Source organism: Sus scrofa, chromosome 13 (assembly GCF_054392235.1).
Source record: "Sus scrofa isolate SSC_HxYL_T2T_F1_AM1 chromosome 13, Sscrofa_HxYL_maternal_Yorkshire_Landrace_v2.0, whole genome shotgun sequence".
NCBI classification, from domain to species: domain Eukaryota; kingdom Metazoa; phylum Chordata; class Mammalia; order Artiodactyla; family Suidae; genus Sus; species Sus scrofa.
In genome coordinates, this window is record NC_139395.1 from 17775913 (window position 1) to 17797208 (window position 21296).

At 37.1% G+C, this 21296-nt stretch overlaps 1 protein-coding gene and 2 long non-coding RNA genes across 20 annotated transcripts in view; 1 reads left to right on the forward strand and 2 right to left on the reverse strand.

Annotated features, from left to right (window-relative positions):
- Window positions 1–21296, reverse strand: part of ANKRD28 (ankyrin repeat domain 28) — a 216253-nt gene that overhangs the window by 98714 nt on the left and 96243 nt on the right.
- LOC146397189 (uncharacterized) lies at window positions 4851–7616 on the reverse strand. Its single transcript, XR_014825084.1, has 2 exons — window positions 5161–7616; window positions 4851–5027 (listed from the first exon to the last, which is right to left on the reverse strand). It is a non-coding gene; the product is annotated as an uncharacterized LOC146397189 (long non-coding RNA).
- Window positions 7376–16090, forward strand: LOC146397190 (uncharacterized). The gene is made up of 2 exons (XR_014825082.1): window positions 7376–11220; window positions 11515–16090. It is a non-coding gene; the product is annotated as an uncharacterized LOC146397190 (long non-coding RNA).

Consider the following 21296-nt stretch of genomic DNA (forward strand, 5'->3'; position numbering starts at 1 on the left):
GCTCCATAATTGGAGAAACTGTGTTATTAGCCTGTCAAGACAGGTAAGTAGTTTTAAAAAAGCAAGTAATAATATTTCCAATACTATATTATGACTATGATTACAATACTGTATGCCATAAAATTTTTATAGTGATTCACTCATTAGTGTACAGGCTAGGCTACAGGAAAACAACTGATCACACTAGACTACCATAACACAATTACACTGCTGCTGCTTCAATATCAATGCATGAATTGTTATACCTATAAATATTTTTCAAATTAACTTTACATTTTTGATGTTTAGTGTTAGCAATATGTATAAATTCAGTATTTTCTATCACTATAAGACAATACTGATGTAGGTAGTGACAGACAGATGATTCACCTTGTAAACAGATGGTGAAAACTTACAGTATTGATAATACAGTAATATACTGCAAATGTATTTTCTCTTCCACAATTTTCTTAACATTTATTTTCTCTAGCTTACCTTACTATAAGAATACAGTAAATATTACAAATAACATGTATTAATCAACTATTGACCTTATTGGTAAGGCTTCTGGTCAACAGGCTATTGGTATCAAAGTTTTAGGTGAGTCAAAAGATATACATGGTCTTTGGTTGCATGGGGGCAGCAGCGGTGGGGTGGGGTGGTGGTGATGTTCACATCCACACGTTGCTTAAGGGTCAGCTGTATTTAAGTACCAGAGACAGTGCATAGATGTGAGTGTCTAAACTCATAAGGTTCAGAGAACACCTAACAAGAAAACATACACCTGACAATTCACCAATGAATACATAATAAGAGTCAGCTATATTTAAAATAATATAATGATGGAGTTCCCGTCGTGGCGCAGTGGTTAACAAATCCGACTAGGAACCATGAGGTTGCAGGTTCGATCCCTGGCCTTGCTCAGTGGGTTAAGGATCCAGCATTGCTGTGAGCTGTGGTGTAGGCCGGTAGCTACAGCTCTGATTAGACCCCTAGCCTGGGAACCTCCACATGCCGAGGGAGCAGCACCAGAAAAGGCAAAAAGACAAAAAAAAATAAAATAAAATAATATAATGAGCTAACTGTACTGGTTAAACTAAAAAACAAAAACATTTCATCTCAAATAATGTACCTTACACATGGCAAGGAATACTTTACAATTTCTAATCTCTTCAGTACAACAAATGCAATCCAAACTTTAAAAAGTTCAGAATAGGAGTTGTTCCAGTCGTGGCACAGCGGAAGCAAATCCAACTAGGAACCAAGAGGTTGCAGGTTCGATCCATGGCCTCGCTCAGTGGGTTAAGGATCCGTCATTGCTGTGAGCTGTGGTGTAGCTCAGATGCGGCTCAGATCTGGTGTTGCTGTGGCTGTTGTGCAGGCAGGCAGCTGTAGCTTCGATTAGACCCCTAGCCTAGGAAACTCCACATGCCGTGGATGTGGCCCTCAAGTGACAAAAATACAAAAAAAAAAAAACAAAAAAACCCACAAAAAAACCCTCGTAAGGCAGATAAAAATTAAAGTCAAACAGTAGCACAATTCAAAACCTATTTTCCCTGCCCTAAAAATCCTGTGTGCTCTGCTTATTCATCCCTATACCCCCACCAAGCCCTCAAATTATACTATTGCCACAGTTTTAACTTTTCCAGAATGTCATATAGGTGGAATCATACAGTATGTAATTTTTTCTGATTGGCTTCTTCCACTAAGTACTATGCATTTAAGGTTTCTCCATGTCTTTTCGTAGCTTGATAGCCTATTTCTTTTTAGTGCTGAATAATATTTTACTGTCTGGATGTACCACAGTTTATTTATCCATTCACTTACTGAAGGCCATCTTGGTTGCTTCCAAGTTTTGGAACTTAGGAATGAGATGGCTATAAACATTCATGTGTAGGTATTTGTGAGGACATAAGTTTTCAACTCATTTGGGTAAATATGGTGTCTGTATCATATGCTAAGAGTACCTTTAGTACTAAGAGAGTGCCAAACTGTTTTGCAGAGTAACTGTACCATTTTGCATTCCAACCAGCAATGAATGGGAGTTCCCACTGCTCCACACCCTTGCCAGGATTAGTTAGTGTCAGTGTTCCTGATTTTGGCCACTCTAGTAAGTATTTAATGGTATCCCACTCTTGTTTTCATTTGCATTTCCCTGATGAAAGATGATATGGAGCATCTTTTCATATACTTATTTGTCATCTATGTATCTTCTTTGGAGAAATGTCTGTTAAGGTCTTTGGCCCATTTCTGAAATGGGTTATTTTCCTATTGTTAAATTTTAAGAGTTCTTTGTATATTTTGGTTAACAATCATGAGATGTATCTTCTGTAAAGATATTCTCCCCTTCTGTGATCTGCCTCCTTGTTCTCTTAACATTGTCTTTCCCAGAGCAGCAGTTTTTAAATTTTTTTTATTACTTTTTTTTTTTTTTTTGGCTTTTTAGGGCTGTACTGTGGCATATGGACGTTCCCAGACTGGGGATCAAATTGGAGTTGCAGCTGCCAGCTTACTCCAGAGCTCACTGCAACACCAGATCCTTAAGCCCCTGAGCAAGACCAGGGATTGAACCTGCGTCCTCATGGATACTAGTTGGATTCGTTTCTGCTGAACCATGACAGGAACTCCAGAAGTTTTTAACTTTAATGAAGTCCAGTTTATCAGTTCTTTCAAGGATTACACCTTTAGAGTATATCTGAAAAGATATTTCCATACACAAGATTCCTGGGCCAGGGATCCCTAACCCAAGGCTAACAGTGACAACACTGGAGCCAGGTTTTCCCCTATATTATGCTCTAAGAATTTTATAGTTTTACATAATTTTTTTAGGTCTATCATCTATCCTAATTTTTGTGAAAGGTTTGTACCTAGATTATTTTTTTGTGGATGTCCACTTGTTTCCATGGTACTTGTTGAAAAGTTTGCTTCATTGTATTGCTTTTGCTCTTTTATGGATGATCAACTGACTACATTTATGTGGGATTATTTCTGGGCCCTCTATTTTGTTTCATTAACTTAATTATTCTTTCACCTATACTATGTTGTCTGGATTATTGTAGCTTTTCAGTAAGACTTGAAATTGGATAGCATCATTTCTTGGACTTTGATCTTCTCCTTCAAGTATCGTGTTGGTGATCTGGATCTTTTCCTTGTCCACCTAAACTTTTTTTTTTTTTTTTTGTCTTTTTGCCTTTTCTAGGGCCGCACCCAAATGTGGAGGTTCCCAGGCTAGGGGTCGAATCGGAGCTGTAGCCTCGGGCCTACGCCAGAGCCACAGCAATACGGGATCCGAGCCACGTCTGCAACCTATACCACAGCTCATGGCAACGCTGGATCTTTAACTCACTGAGCAAGGCCGGGGATCGAACCTGCAACCTCATGGTTACTAGTCAGATTCATTAACCACTGCACCACGATGGGAACTCCCATCTAAACTTTTGAATCATTTTGTAGATATCCACAAAAATAACTTGCTGGAATTCTGATTGGGTTTGCACTGACAAGCTAGATCATTTCTAGATCAAGCTAGAAAGAATTGACATCTTGACAATATTGAGTCTTCCTATCCATCAAAACAGGATGTCTCCTCCATCAGTGTTTTATAGTTCTTCATATCGATCCTGTACCTATTTTGTTATAACTATGTATTTCATTTTGGGGTGCCAAGGTAAATGGTAATGTTTTTAATTTCGAATTCCATTTGTACATTGCGAGTATACAAAAAAGCAGCTAACTTTTGTGTATTAACCTTATAATGACAGCTTATAAGTTTGGGGAGGTTTTATTGGTCAGTTCTTTTAGATTTTCTACCTAGCTGATCATGGTATCTGTGAACAAAGATAGTTTTATACTGGGATAAACTTCCTTCTCAATCTATATACCATTTATTTCCTTTCCCTGAACTTTTACATTAGCAAGAACTTTCATTATAATGTTGTAAAGGAGTTGTGAAAGGGAATGCTCTTGTTTTATACCCAATCTTAGTGGGAAAGCTATGAGTTTCTTCTAACCATTAAAATATTAGCTGTAGGAGTTCCTACCATGGTGTGGTGGGTTAATGATCTGGCTTGTCTCCATGGAAGCGTTGGTTTGATCCCTGGCCTGGGAACCTTCGTACGCCATGGGTGTGGCCGAAAAAGAAACAATATCTTAGCTGTAGGTTTTTTGTAGATTCTTTATCAAGTTGAGGAAGTTCTCCCTTCAGTCCTAATTTGCTGAGAGTTATTGGATTTTGTCAGATGCTTTTCCTGCATCTATTGATACCATTATGTGGTCTCTTTTTTAGTTTGTTGATGTGACAGACTATACGAATTGATTTTCAAATGTTGAAACAGCCTTGCCTACCAGGGATAAACTCCAAATGGCTATGGTATAGAATTCTTCTTAAACATTGTTGGATTTGATTTGCCAATATTTTGTTGAGAAAATTTTGCATCTATATTCATGAGAGATATTGGTCTGTAGTTTTTTCTTGTAATGTCTCCATCTGGTTTTGGTATTAGGGTAGTGCTGGCCTTAAAGCATGAGTTAGGAAGTATTCCCTCTGCTTCTATCCCTTGAAACAGATTTCAGAGAATTAGTATAATTTCTTTCTTAAGTGTTTGGTAGAATTCACCAGAATTCATCTGAGCCTGGTGCTGTTTTGGAAGCTTTTTAAGTAATGATTCCATTTCTTTAATAGATATAAAATATGCAGTGATATGCCCTCTCTCATTTCTGATATCAGTAATTTGTGCATCCTCTTCTTTTTTTCCCAGCTGGTAGAGGCTTATCAATTTCATCAATCTTTTCAAAGAACCAGCTTTTGGTTTCATTGAAAATAGAAAATCAATAAAGAAAAATCAATTTCATTGATTTTTGCTCTAATTACATTTCTTTTTTTCTCCTTATTTTGGATTTAATTTGCTCTCTTTCTAGTTTCCTAAGGTGGAAACTTAGATGATTAATCTTACTTCTTTTTTCTTTTTGGCCATGCCCACAGCACGCGCAAGTTCCTCGGTCAGGGATCCCGAACCCAAGCCTAAGAGTGACAACGCTGGATCCTTAACCTGCTGAGCCACCAGGGAACTCCATAATTGTGTGTGTGTGTGTGTGTGTGTGTGTGTGTGTGTGTGTGTGTGTGTGTGTCTTTTTAGGGCTGCTCCCACAGCATACAGAGGTTACCAGGCTAGGATCCTTAACCTGCTGAGCCACCAGGGAACTCCATAATTGTGTGTGTGTGTGTGTGTGTGTGTCTTTTTAGGGCTGCTCCCACAGCATACAGAGGTTACCAGGCTAGGGGTCTAATTGGAGCTGTAGCCTCCAGCCTATGCCACGGCCACAGCAACGCCAGATCCAAGCTGCATCTGCGGCCTACATCACAGCTCACAGCAATGTCAGATCCTTGACCTGCTGAGTGAGGCCAGGGATTGAACCCGCAACCTCATGGTTCCTAGTCAGATTTGTTCCCACTGTGCCATGAGGGGAACTCTAGGAACTTCATAATCTTACTTCTTTTCTAATGTATATATTCAATACTATAAATTTCCATCTAAGCAATGTTTTCATTACATCCTACAAATTTTGCTAAGTTGTGCTTTCATTTTCATTAAGCACTAAGTAAGCATTTTCAATTTCACTTGAGATTTCTTCTGTGGTTCACAGTTATCTGGAAGTTTGTTGTTTTAATCTGTATGTATTCTGGGATTTTTCAGTTAACTTTCTGTTATTGATAGCTACTTAATTCCATTTTGGTCTGAGGGCAGATACTGCATAATTTCCATTCTTTTATTTTATTTTATTTTTTTGTCTTTTTGCCTTTTCTAGGGCCACTCCTGCGGCATATGGAGATTCCCAGGCTAGGGGTCTAATCGGAGCTGTAGCCACCAGCCTATGCCAGAGCCACAGCAAGGCGGGATCCAAGCCGAGTCAGCAACCTACACCACAGGTCATGGCTACGCCAGGTCCCTAACCCACTGAGCAAGGCCAGGGATCAAACCTACAACCTCATGGTTCCTAGTCGGATTTGTTAACCACTGCACAACGACGGGAACTCCCTCCATTCTTTTAAATTTGTTAAAGAAAGTGTGTTATGGCACAGAATGTGTTCTCTCCTAGTAAATATTTCATGTGAACTTGAGAAGAATGTATATTCTGGAATTGTTGGATGAAGCAGTTTACAGATGTCAATTATATCCAGCTGATTGATGGACCTATTGACTTTACATATGTCCTTGCTGATTTTTCACCTTGATCTGTCCACTTCTGATAAAGGGGTGTTGGAATCCCAACTCTAATAATGGATTCATCTATTTTTCTTTGTAGGTCTATCAGTTTTTCCTTCACATAGTACGATACTCTGTTGTTAGGCATATAAACATTAAGGGCTACTATGTCTTCCCAAAGAAATGACTCCTATCATTATGTAACGCCCTTCTTTATCCCTGATAAGTTTCCCTGCTCTGAAGTATGCTGTGCCTGAAACTTATATCACTACTCCTGTTTTCTTTTGATGGTTAGCATGGTATTTTTCTTCATCCACTTACTGTATCTATACATGTCTTTCTGTTTAAATACTATAAACAACTTATGGTTTAGTCTTGTTTTTGGATCTCTGACAGTTCCTTTGAATTGCTTCATTTAAACTACTGAATACTTGGATTACTATCTAACTATATCCACTACACTTTTCTGTTTCCCTCATTCTTTGTCCCTCTTTTTCTCTTCCACTCTTTCCCTGCCTTTTGTGGTTTTACTTGAGCATGGATTTAAAATATAAATCCATTTTCTCTCCAATCTTAGCCTACTGATTAATCTTTAAAAAAATTATTTAATGGTTGCCCTAAAGTTTACAGCATACCTTTATAGCTGATCCATCTATTTTCCAATACCACTTCATGGGCAGTGTCAGTATCTTATAATAACAAAATAACCCTAATTCCTCCCTCCTGTCCCTCACCATTACTGTCATTCATTTCACTTATATATAAGCACAAATATGCATGTGTGTATATATACATACACATATCTGAATACATTTAGTATTATTGTGAACTTAGACCAATTAAGAATAAGAAAAATGTTTTTACTTTAACTTATTCCCTTGTTGATGCTCTTCCTTTTATGTATATCCAAGTTCCTGACTTATTATCCTTCTGTATAAATGACTTCCTTTAACACTCCTTACAAGGCAGCTCTAGTTACTAGTAACAAATTTTTTTGTTTGATAAAAAAAGTCTTTATTTACCTTCACCTTCTAAGGATAAAGGTACTGAATTCTAGCTTGCTATTTTTTTCTCCCAACACTTTAAATATTCCAATCCATTCTCTTCTTGCACTGTGTCTAAGAAGTTGGATAGTCTTTTTATCTTTGTTCTTCTATAGGTATGGTGTTTCTTCTCTTTCTTACGTTCAGGACTTTTTTTCTATCTTTGATCTTCTGCAGTTTGCAAAGTGACATACCTAGGTACATCTGTTTGTTTGGTTTTTACACATACCATACTTGGCATTCTCTGAGCTTCCTAGATCTGCAGTCTGGTATCATGACATTAATTTGGGGGAAATTCCCAGTCATTATTGTTTCAAATATTTCCTTTGTTCCTTTCTCCCTCCTTTTGGCATTCTCATTACTAGTACGGTATTCCTTCTGTTGTTGCTCCACAGTCCTTAGACGTTCTATTCTGTTTTCAATCTTCATTTTCTTTGCTTTTCATGTTTTTTGGATTCTACTGATATATCCTCTAGCCTGGAGAGCCTTAGCTCAGCTGTAGTCAGTCCAAGAAGCCCATCACAGGCATTGCTCATTTTCCTGTTACAGTGGTGGTAATTAATTAATTAATTAATTAATTATTTTCTAGCACTTCCATTTGGTCCTTTCTTAGGATTTTCATCTCTCTTCAAATTGTGTTTTTTGCTTTTTGGCATGTCTTACAATTTTTTCTTCATGACCAGATATGATAGTAGGCCTTTTGAAGAATGTTCTTGAGGTGTAAGGGGAGGGCCAATGTTCTACAGTCCTTCAAGTAGGTCTTTTAGTGAGCCTATCCCTCTGGTATGTGAACCTCACATGTGTCTCAGTCGTCATCTTCCAGTGAGTGAGGTGTGATAAGATACTCAAACAAAATCAGAGCTCTGCCCATTAGAAGAAAGGGGAAAAATGAATGAACACTAAGAGAGGAGTCAAAGTTTCTGCCACTGTGAGACTTGATAATCTTTTTCTTCCCAGGTACTTGAGTTTTCTAGACAATGTGGTATAAGGAAAATGTAAGAACAAGCAAGACACCTATTAGAGAAGAAATTCAAATCAATTTCACTACTACTCACTGAAAAGAAAAATGTAACAAAAGAAAAAGGAATGATTAACAGGATTCCAAACAAAAAAATCTCCTGAAGCAACCCCTCTTCTCCCCAAAAGTCACTATGAAATAACCTAGGCTTTAAGTGAGACATTATACTTCACAAAGCAAATAGAATAGTTTATAAAGTAACATATTACAAACAGAAAGACCTAGTTCAATCACCTAATTTTACAAATTGAGAAGTGGGGCTCAGAGAGGCTAAATCGCTTAAAGACATACAGGCTAGAGTCTGTCTTACAGGCCAAGGTCCCTCTTGCTATTACACTTTGGACCTCATCACTTCTTTACAGTTTATATAAGTTAAAGCAACAATGTGGTAGCTGTCATTATGGGATGTGTTTATCTGTAAATATTTGCACATATGTTGGATTTTAGAAAATAAAATATTTAAATTTTTTAATAATATTTTAAAAAATTTATAGCAATAACAAAGGAGTCATCACTCTCCTGTAACTGTAGAAGTATGGTTCCACTTCAGAAAAATTTTCCACAGCATGACAACCTTAATGTTCTTTTTGACAGCCTTATATTTATGGTAATTACAATTAAGTGAAACTTAGAGTACAAAGTCTAGGAAAAAGAGATTTTCATTTCTTAGAAAAGAATCTCACAAAACAGGACACACTATTATAAGATATATAATTTAAATACAAAATATCATACTGTCTACGACACAAGACATGTAACTTAAGAGTTACTCATTTAAACCAATTTCATTAACAGTTTCAGGTTTTGGCTAGCAAACAAGGAAGAAACATGTAATAAATAATTTCACTAATCTTGGAGTTCCCACTGTGGCCCAATGAGTTAAGAATCCAACTGCAGTGGCCTGGGTGGCTGTGGAGGCATGGGTTTGATTCCTGGCCCAGCACAGTGGTTTAAAGGATCTGGCATTGCTGCAGCTTTGTCGTAGATCTCAGATGCGCCTCAGATTCACCCTCTGGCCTGGGAACATCCATATGCCATGGGTGCGGCCATAAAAAGAAAACAAATAATGATGATGATGATGATGATTTCACTCATCTTACTTCTTGTTGCTTTTTTGGGGGACCAAATAGTACCTTAGAGTAATAGAAGGGAAATGGACTCCATTTATAAACAAGTACCTTTTTTTGGTCTTTTTTGTCTTTTTAGGGCTGCGGCCAGGCATATGAAATTCCCAGGCTAGGGGTCCAAGTGGAGCTATAGCTGCCAGCCTACGCCACAGCAACGCCAGATCTGAGAGGTGTCTGGAACCTACACTGCAGCTCACAGCAAAACCAGGTCCTTAACCCACTGAGGGAGGATAGGGATTGAACCTGCATCCTCACTGATACTAGTCAGGTTCATTACTGCTGAGCCATAACAGGAACATGTATAAACAAATACTTTCAACGAGGCTATACAAACACATCCTCACTCAACTTTAAATTATTAATCTTTGGCACAAGAGAACATCTTATATAACAAAAGCAGCTTGAGAAAAAAATCTAGACTGCAAAATATATAGGCATACATACTACTACGGCCATTATATTTAACTATTAAATTAAGCATACATTCTCAATAAATAACAGGTAATCTGCATTATATTTATTAGCACCAGCAAATTATACATATAATAACTGTAAACATTAATTTAGAATAGGACTGAAAAAAATCAAGTTAAGAATCAGATTACACAGCTACAAACAGAGGGGAAAAAAAATTCATCTTGAATTTGAACTATACCAGGTAAATCACTAGATACACTAGAAAGATTTGATTTCAAAAAATTTCTCATCTCAAAAGTCCTATGTGTAAGCTTCAACACACTGGGTAAATACAAACTTGGTTATTTGTGGTGGGTAGGAATCAACAAGGCTCTCTAAATACCACTCACAGAAACCTCTTTTGGGAGTGGTGAACAAAATGGTCCAATTTATTAAATTATGAAAATGTTTTAAAGTCAAGTCTATGTGGCAGCATGTGACTTTTAAATGATTCTATATGATTAATATGTCTTTTTTTTCATTCAGTAGCCAAACCAAAAGGATCTTCCTCCTCAGTTACATTTCAAGAGTTGTCAATAATTTTAAAAAATTATCCTTCTCTCCACGAAGATTTTCAGTATGAATACCTGTATTTAATACAATACCAATTTGGGACAATACCAAAGGTTAACATTTGTGTCACTGGAGTCCCAGAAGGAGATGGGAAAGAAACTGGCACAGGGAAAAAAAAATCTGAAGGAATAACAGTTGTAAAATTCCAAATTTTTGGTAAAAGACATTAAGTCTATACACTCAATAAGTTTAGTGAACTACAAGTAAGATAAATTTAAAGAAATCAATGCAGAGACACACCATAGTCAAACTGTTAAGAACCCAAAGATAAAGACAAGTTAATAAGAGAAATAACAAATGACTGGGTTTTTCATCAGAAACCATGGAGGCCAGAAGACTGAAGGGAAAAAAACCCATAAAAATCCATCAAACAAGAATTCTGTATCACATGAAAGAATCCTTTGGAAATGAAAGCAAAATAACATTCTCAAATAAAGGAGAGCTAAAGGAAATTAATTTCCAGCGGGCTGAGCGGAAATGCTACCAGAGAAAAACGTCTTTTTAAGTATGAAGGAAGCACAATTTATTGAAAGCAAAACATTTTGTTATCTGAGGAGGAGTTCAGTGTATTACATTTATTACATGACCAACTTTAACATAAAGAGGGGAGAAGTAAGAGCTTTTTTTTTTTTTTAAACTTTAAGTGGTAAAATATTAACTCTAGGTAGACTGGGAAAAATGTATTTATGTCATATCTAGAGCAACTATTAAGAAAATAATAAAGATACAGCCAAAATGCCATTAAATATGCAAATAACCCAAAAGATGGAAGGAAAGGGGTGACAGAGAGGCAAAAGTAGGAAGGGAGAAATAAAAACAGAGTGGTTGGAGTTCCCGTCGTGGCGCAGTGGTTAACGAATCCGACCAGGAACCATGAGGTTGCGGGTTCGGTCCCTGCCCTTGCTCAGTGGGTTAACGATCCGGCGTTGCCGTGAGCTGTGGTGTAGGTTGCAGACGCGGCTCGGATCCCGCGTTGCTGTGGCTCTGGCGTAGGCCGGTGGCTACAGCTCCGATTCAACCCCTAGCCTGGGAACCTCCATATGCCGCAGGAGCGGCCCAAGAAATAGCAACAACAACAACAACAACAACAACAAAAAAAAAAGACATAAAAACAGAGTGGTAGACCTAAATCCAGCCAAATCAATAAATACATTAAATGTAAAGATCTAAACACAATAATTAAAAGACAGAGATTGTCATTTTGGATATAAGAAAACCTAATTTATATATTACCTACAAGAAACGATTTAAAATATAATGATATGGTTATGCTAAAGTTAAAAAGATGTTAAAATGTGTATTATGCAAACAGTAATGAAAAGACAGCTAAAGAATTCAGAACCAAGAAAATTACCAGGGATGAAGAGGCACATAACATAGTGGCAAAAAAGTCAATTCATTTAACAGTCAATTAAACTTCAACAAGGAGGTAAGAATACAAAATGGGAGAAAGTCTTTTCAGCAAGTGGTGCTGGGAAAACTGGACAGCCGCATGTAAACCAGTGAAACTGGAACACACCCTCACACCATGCATAAAAATAAACTCAAAACGGCTTAAAGACTTAAATGTAAGACAAGATACCATCAAATTCCTAGACGAGAACACAGGCAAAACATTCTGACATCAACCATACAGATGTTTTCTTACAGTCTCCAAAAGCAACAGAAATAAAAGAAAAACAAACCAATGAATGGGACCTAACCAAACTGACAAGCTTTTGCACAGCAAAGGAAACCATAAAAAAACCAGAAAGACAATTTTCACAATGGGAGAAAATAGTTTCAAATGATGCAACTGACAAAGGCAAACTATCCAAACAAATTATCCAACTCAACAGCAAAAAAGCCAATAACCCAATTGAAAAATGGGCAAAAGATCTGAATAGACATTCCTCCAAAGAAGACATACAGATGGCCAACAAACACACGAAAAAATGCTCAACATCACTGATTATTAGAGAAATGCAAATCAAAACTACTAGGAGGTACCACCTCACACCAGTCAGAATGGCCATCATTAACAAGTCAACAAATAAACCCTGGAGAGGGTGTGGAACAATGTGAACCCTCCTACACTGTTTGGTGGGAGTGTAAACTGGTACAACCACTATGGAAAACAGTATGAAAATATCTCGAAAAACTAAATACAAACTACCATGTGACCCAGCAGTCTCACTCTTGGGCATATATCTGGACAAAACTTTCACTGAAAAAGACAAAGGCACCCACATGTCTACTACAGCAGTATTTGCAATAGCCAAGACATGGAAACAACATAAATGTCCATAGACAGATGAATGGATTAAGAAGATGTGGTATATATACACCATGGAATACCACTCAGCCATAAAAAAGAATGAAACAATGCCATTTGCAGCAACATGGATGGAACTAGAGACTCTTATACTAAGTGAAGTAAGTCAGAAAGAAGAAGACAAATACTATATGGTATCACTTATATCTGGAGTCTAATATACAGCACAAATGAACCTTGCCACAGAAAAGAAACTCATGGACTTGGAGAACAGACTTGTGGTTGCCAAGGGGGAGGAGGAGGGACTGGGATAGACTGAGAATCTGGGGTTAATCGATGCAAACTATTGCCTTTGGAATGGATAAGCAATGAGATCCTGCTACATAGCCCTGGGAAGTATATCAAGTCACTTATGATGGAGCATGATAATGTGAGAAAAAGAATGTACATATGATGTGTGACTGGGTCACCTTGCTGTACAGTAGAAAATTGACAGAACACTGTAAACCAACTATGACGGAAACAAAAATCATTTAAAAAAGTTTAAAAAAGACAAAAAAACCACCAAAGTATATGGAAGCAAAACTGATACAAATCAAGTGATAGGCAGATAATCCACAATTTTAACAAACTTCATCATGGCTTTCTTAGTACCCAAAACAGTAAGTAAATATAAAAATTAGCAAAAATACAGATGACCTGAACAACAGTATTAATCAACTGAACCTAACTGACATTTTTATAACACTCTACCTAAGAACAAAAGAATATACATTATTTTCAACTGCACTTGAAATATTCATCAAGGTAGATCATATTCTGGGCCAAATACCATACCTTAAAACATTGCAATAACCTGAAATTATACAAGGTATTTACTGTAGTCATAACAGAACTGAAACAGAAATCAGTAAGAGAAAGATGCCTGGAAAACCCCCAAGTATTTGGAAAGCAAAGAATATACTTCAATAATAAAGTAGAATAAAAGCAGAACACTTGTTCTAAATAACCCATGTAAAGAAGAAAACTCAAGGGAAATCAGAAAATACTTTAAAGTGAATGAAAATGAACATGTCAAAATTTGTGATATGAAGTTAAAGCCATATTCACAGGGCAATTTAAATATTATAAGTTTCTATCACAAAAGAAGTTCTCAAATGAATAATCTAAGCTTTCACTTAAACTAGAAAAAGAATAAAATAACTACACAGCAAGCAGAAGAACAGAAACAAAAAACAGAAACCGATAAAAGTGAAAACAGAAAAATAGAGAAAATTAATGAACTTCAAATCTGGTTCTTTGAAAAGATCATTAAAATTGATAATCCTCTAGCAAGAATGACAAAGAAGAAAGGCAGGGAGCTCTTGCTGCAGCACAACGGGATCAGCAGTTTCTCTGCAGCTCCAGGATGCAAGTTCAATTCCCGGTGAGGCACAGTGGATTAAAGGATGAGGTACTGCCACAGCTGAGCTGCAGGTTGCAACTGTGGCTCAGATGTGACCCCTGCCCAGGAAACTCCATATGCTGTGGGGCAGCCAAAAAGGCAGGGTGGAGAGAAAAAGAAGAAAGACAGAACCAGCATCAGAAATCAAAGAGAGGATTATCAGTACATACCTTCAAGACATTAAAATGATTTAGGGATTTTATTATGAAAAATTGTATGCATATAAACCCCACAATTTGGATGAAAAGACTGAGTCCTTGAAAGAAAAAAAATTAGTGAAGAAAAAAACCCAGGTAACCCAAATAGTCTTACTGCTATTAAAGAAACCGAATTCACAGGTAAAAACTGCTCTAAGAAAGAAACCGTCACACCCAGATAGTTTCAATGGCAAATTCTACCAAACATTTAAGGAAGAAATAATACCAATTTGCACATCACCTAGAAAGCAGAAGAGAAGGGAACATGTCCCACTTTAAGAGGCCAACATGTTTTTATCCCGATACCAATACCAGGCAAAGATATCACAAAAAAACTACAGATTAATATGGCTCATCAACAAATATATAAATATCTTCAACTAAAAGCATATTTAGCAAATTGAATCCAGTAATATATGAGAAGAATACTACATCACAACCAAGTAGGGTTTTTTCTGGGATCATAAATCTCCTTCAAATAGAAACAACCAATGTAAGTCAACCTATTTAGGCTAAATAAGGCGGGGGGGGGGGAATCATATGATCACATTTAAAAAAACATCTTTTAATGATTTAAAAAAAAACTCTCAACAGACAAGGCATAAAAGGGACCTTCCTTAACCTGATAAAAAGTATTTACAAAAGTTACAGCTAATACTCTATTTAATGCTAAAAGACTGAATGCCTACCTTCTAACATCCGGAACAAGGCAAGTTTGTCTACTTTTGTCACTTCTATCCATTTTGATACTTGAAGTTCTAGTCAGTACAGTAAGTCAAGAAAAAGAATAAAAGACAGACAGACTGGGAAAGAAGAATAAAACTGTCACAGATGGGGTCCTGTTTATACAGAGAATTCCAAGGAATTTACTTTTTTTTAAATCCTAAAATGAGTTTAGAAAAGCTGTTGAATGCAAGGTCAACATACAAAAAGCAATTGTGTATTTATATACTAGCAATTAACACTGGAAATCAAAATTGAAAAAACTTTCAATTTATAATATGAAAGGATGAAAAAAGAGAAAGAAAAAAGAAATGCTTAGGTAAGAATCTAACAAAAATTTGCAATATTTGTATGCTGAAAACTATAAAACACTCATAAAAGAAATAAAGCCTAATCAGAGAAAGTCAGATACCATGTTCATGAATCGGAAGACTCTTTACTGCCAAGATATCAATTTGATCTATACAGATTAAATGCAATTCTAATCAAAATCCCAGCAGGATTCATAGTAGACATAACAACCTAAAATCTATGTGGAAAGGAAAAGATATTAAAATAGTAAAAGCAATTTTGATGGAATAGAACATGGTGGGGGGGGGTCTTACTCTGTGTGATTTGAAGAGTTACTATAAAGTGAATCTTTTCAACAAATTGTCCTGTATACCTGCATGCCAAAATATGAACATTCCTCTATTATTAACACCTAAAATAAACATAACTCAAAAAGGATCACATATCTGCCATAACTCAAATTTAAAACTTATAGAAGATATAAGAAAATATAAGTCAGTTTTTGGATGTGAACCCAAAAGCACAGTCTATGAAATTTTTCATTAAACTTCATCAAAATGAAAAACTTGGAGTTCCTGTCATGGCTCAGTGGTTAATGAACTCTATTAGCATCAGTTAGGACACAGATTTGATCCCTGGCCTAACTCAGTGGGTTAAGGATGCAGCGTTGCTGTGAGCTGCTGTGAGCTGTGGTGTAGGTCGGATGAGGCTCGGATCCCATGTTGCTGTGGCTCTGGTGTAGGCTGGCATTTACAGCTCTGACTGGACCCCTAGCCTGGGAACCTACATATGCCATGGGTACAGCCCTAAAAATACAAAAAAAAGAAAGAAAGAAAAACTTTTGCTCTGAGGAAGATACAATAAAGATAAGAAGACAAGGCATACACTGGGAGAAAACATTTGCAAATCACATATCTGAAAGAGAACCTGCATTCAAATTCTTTAGGAAGGACTTTCAAAATTTAAAAATAAAACAGCCCAACAAAACATAGGAAAATAAATTATGTTGGGTCAATTCTATACCCATTCTGAAAAGGGAAAAAACCCCACTACCTCACATTATATGCATAACTTAACTGTAAGCATATTATAGAGCTAAATTTAAAGAGCACAGTGATAAAGTTCTCAGAAACAACAAATACATTATCTTTATGACTCAGGTTAAGAAAAGATTTCTTAAGGTATCAAAAACTCAAAAGCATTAATGATAAAAGAAACTATAGAAAAATTTGACTACATTAAAATTAAGACCTCATGTTCAATGACACAATAGAGTGAAAAGGCAAATTGGAACGGGATAAGGTATTTGCAACACACATGGCTCACAAAGGGTACAAATTCAGAATATATGAAGAACTACTGCAAAGTAATAAGGAAAGAGAGAAAAATGAAAAGAAAAAAGGGGCCAAAGAATTAAGAGGCACTTCATAAGAGAGGCTATATGAATGTGTAATAAACATATAAAAAGGTACTTATTTGACACTGTTATCAAAAAACCTTCAAAACTCAAATTTTATAAATAATGAGATACTACCACATACCACAGAATGGCTAAATAAAGATGTAGGGCAAACGCCAAGAATGTGGTCCAATACAAATTCTCCTATAATGCTGATGGGAATGTAAACTGTTTAGGTACATGGCATTCTCAGGCAAGATCAAGAAGGCAGAGTGGTAAGACATGGCATGCACCTTCACCAACAAAGACATCAAAAAAAACCCCATCTACATGTAGAACAACTACTGAACCCTGGCAGAAGACCTTAAAATTCTAAAAAGGACAAGAAACCCTTCACATAATTGGGTAGAACAAAAGGGGAAAAAAAGAGAGAGAGGGAGAAAAAAAAGGAATCAGGACAGGATCAGCACTTCTGAGAGGGAGCTATGAAAGAGGAAAGGAACCCACACCCTGGGAAGCCACCTAACTGACGGGGAGATCAGCCAAGGCAGAAGGACCTCGAAGCTACAGAAAAAAGCACGGCAGATGGACTGAGCAGGGCAAAGGAGAGAGAGCTGCTTAGAGCATCGGTACTACCTCCTGGACACCACACCTTGAGATGCTCTGGTGGGGACTGGGTGCTGAGACTCAGGCTCTGGTGGTCAGTGTGGGGAGAGGACTAGGACTGCCTGTGTGGAGGCAGCCTGAGGGGCTAGGGAGTAGTGAGCCACAGGCTGGGAAGTGGGGCGCCACAACTAGGGAGGAGGTCTGGGCCAAAAGAAGAAGCAGCACACCATTGTGGGAGAGGGTGAGAGGAAGAGGGGCAGACTGCCAAAGAAATATCTTTCTAAGCAGCCCTAGAAAAGGCAAAAAGACCAAAAAAAAGGAAATACCTTTCTCTGCACACATGCACAGCAAGACACCTCTTGCTTGCTATGGGCAATGGGATGACTCTTGCGTGGGCTAAGGGCAATGCGGCACCTCCTGGGCAGGCAAAGCATGAGGGGGCACCTCTTGCATGGTCTACAGGTGGCAGGGGCAAACCACCACAGTCATTTGACACCAGAGGTGGGCAAGGTGTCAGGGATCTGTAAAAAGGCACCACCTGCAGCCCCAGTCACCTCAGAGGTCAGCATGGAGGAAGGCACTGCAATCGAGCACCACCTGCTGCTGCTCTCGCTCCCCTGAAAATGCACACACCCTGCTGCAGTCACTGCCAAATACTATGGACTCCTACATCTACATGAGGGTCACTGCCATTTCCCAAGAATCTGCAAGTAGGAACAGCCTGTGCCACCTCCTTACAGGCCCTTCCATTGTCAAGGGCCCAGCAACCTTGCCTAATAGCCCCATTCATTCATTGCCTTTGTCTACCTGGAAGTGCATGCAGCACCCTATCAAGAGGACAACAGCCTACTTTCACTGAAGAAAGAGACAGCAAGCATCCAAACCAAAAGCAGCCCTCATGCCAAAAATAAATGTTAAGCCAGAACAAAATACCCAGGGGTGCTCTCACATATAATAGCCCTACAAGACTAGAGTATTTGTTTTATCAAATTTCACAGCATAAGAAAAATACAGGCAAAATGATGAAGCTCAGGAACCACTCCCATTAAAAGAACAGGAGAATTCCCAGGAAGGAGCAAACAATGAAACAGACTTCTGCAATCTAACAGACAAAGAATTCAAAAAGGAAATAATGAAAATTCTGAAGGAATTAAGAACAAATATGAAAGAATTAAGAGTGGATATGAACAGTAATACAGATTACTTTAGAAAGGAACTGGAAAATATAAGGAGGAGCCAAGAAAAAATTAGAAAATTCATTTGCAGAGACAAAAGCTGAGTTAAAGGAACTGAAGAACAGAATGAATAATGTAGAGGACTGAATTCCTCATTTGGAGGATAGAATAATGGAAATCACCCTATCAGGACAGCAGATAGAAAAACAAATTTAAAAAAAAACATGAAAGCAATATAAGAGACCTATTCAATAATACAAAGCAGGCCAATCTATGAATAATAGGGATTCCAGAAGGAGGAGAAAAAAAGAAAAGAGGACTGAAAATATATTTGAAGAAATTATGGCTAAAATCTTTCCAAATCTAAAGGAAACAGATATCAAATACAGGAAGCACAGAGGGCCCCAAAGAGTTGAACCAGACAGACCCACACCAAGACATAGTAATAAAAACAGCAAAAGTTAAACAGAAGATTCTAAAGGCAGTGAGACCCCCAAAAAAGGCTATGAACTTTCTCTACAGAAACACTACAGGAGAGTGGCAAGATACTTTCAAAGTTCTAAAAGGGAAAAATCTACAGCCTAGAATACTCTCCCCAGCAAGAATATAATTTACAATAGAAGGAAAAATAAAAAATTTCTCCAACAAACAGAACTGAAAGAGTACAGCAATACTAAACCCATTCTAAAAGAAATACTGAAAGGGCTCCTCTAACTAAAAAATTAAGAAGAAACTGGATGGAGGAAATCACAATTGGAAAATAATCACTTAAATAAACTAGTACACAGAACAAAAAACAAAAAAACAAAAAAAAACTACTGTACAAGTGAAAAAAACACAACAACACAAGGAACAGCAAAAGGATAAATGTGAAGATGTTAAGAAGGACATCAAAATCATAAAGTGGGGTAGGAAAGTAGGAAAATCTAAATTCTTTTTTTCTAGAATGTGTTTAAGCACATATGATTATCAGGCTAAAGCAAGCAAATATAGACAGGGGCTAACATACTTGAAAAACAGGACAACCACAAATGAAAACCAAACAATAAATTCACAAAAACTAAAAAGAAGACACAAGCATAAAATAAATCATCCAACCAAAAAAAAGGGGGGGGGGGGACAAAGGAGAAACATAGAATCAACTGGAAAACAAGGTTTAAAAAGGCAATAAATACATATTTATCAATAATTACCTTAAAAGGAGTTCCCGTTGTGGCTCAATGGTTAACGAATCTGACTAGGAACCATGAGGTTGTGGGTTCCATCCCTGGCCTTGCTCAGTGGGTTAAGGATCCCGCGTGGCTGTGGCTGTGGTGTAGGCCAGCAGCTACAGCTCCAATTCAACCCCTAGCCTGGGAACCTCCATATGCTGCATGAGCAGCCCAAGAAATGGCAAAAAAGGCCAAAAAAAAAAAAATTTACCTTAAATCTCAATAGAATGAATGCTCCAATTAAAAGACATAGAGTGACAGACCAGATAAAAAAAGAAGAGCCTAAAATATGTTGCCTATAAGAGACTTACCTTAGGGCAAAGGACACATGCAAATTGAAAGTGAGGGGATGGAAAAAGACATTTCATGCGAATGGAAAAGACAGGAAAGTAGGTGGTGCAATACTCATATCAGACAAAACAGACTTTAAAACAAAAGCCATAAAGAAAGACAAAAAAGGACACTATTTATTGATAAAAGGATCCATTCAAGAAGAGGATACTATACTCGTCAGCATATATGTCCCTGATACAGGAGTACCCAAATACATACTACAGGTATTAACAAACCTAAAAGGAGAGAAATGGATGGGAATACAACCACAGTAAGACACTTTAACAACCCACTCACATTAATGGACAGATCCTCTAGACAGAAAATCCGTAAGGCAAGAGAGATCCTAAATGACACAATAGAAAAGTTAGACTTAAGTGACATTTTCAGGACATTATATCCAAAAAAACCAGAATATACATTCTTCTCAAGTGTACATGGAACAGTCTCAAGGACTGACCGACCACATGTTGGGGCATGAAACTAACCTCAACAAATTTAAGGGTATAGAAATGATTTCAAATATCTTCTCTGACTGCAATGGCATGAAACTAGAAATCAACCACAGGAAAAGAAATGAGAAAAAACTCATTACATGGAGACTAAACAATATGCTACTAAAAAACCAGGTCAATGAGGAAATCAAAAGGGAAAATTTAAAAATACTTTGAGACAAATGATAATGAAAACACAACCATTCAAAATCTATGGGATGCTGCAAAAGCAGTGCTTAGAGGTAAGTTCATAGCAATAGAGGCCTTCCTTAGAAAAGAAAAATCTCAAGTCAAAAACTTAATGTACTTCCTAAAAGAATTAAAGAAGAACAAATAAAACCCAAAGTTAGCAGGAGGAAGCAAGTCATAAAAGATCAGAGAAGTTATCAATAAAATAGAGTTGAAAAACAATAGAAAAAAAAAAAATCAATGAAACCAAGAGCTGGTTCTTTGAAAGGGTAAACAAAATTGACAAACCTCTGGCCAGACTTACCAAGTAAAAGAAAGAACTCGAGTAAACAAAATAAGAAACGAAAATGGAGAAATCTCAACAGATACTGCAGAAATACAAAAAAAAACAGGAGAGAATACTATGAACAATTATATGCCAACAAATTTGACAATGTAGAAGGACAACTTTTTAGACATACAGCCCACCAAAACTGAATGAAGAAACAAGTCAATTGAAATAGATCAATGATCATTAGAAATAAAATTGAATATGTCATAAAAACACTGCCTACAAACAAAGTCCAGGACCAGCTACCTTC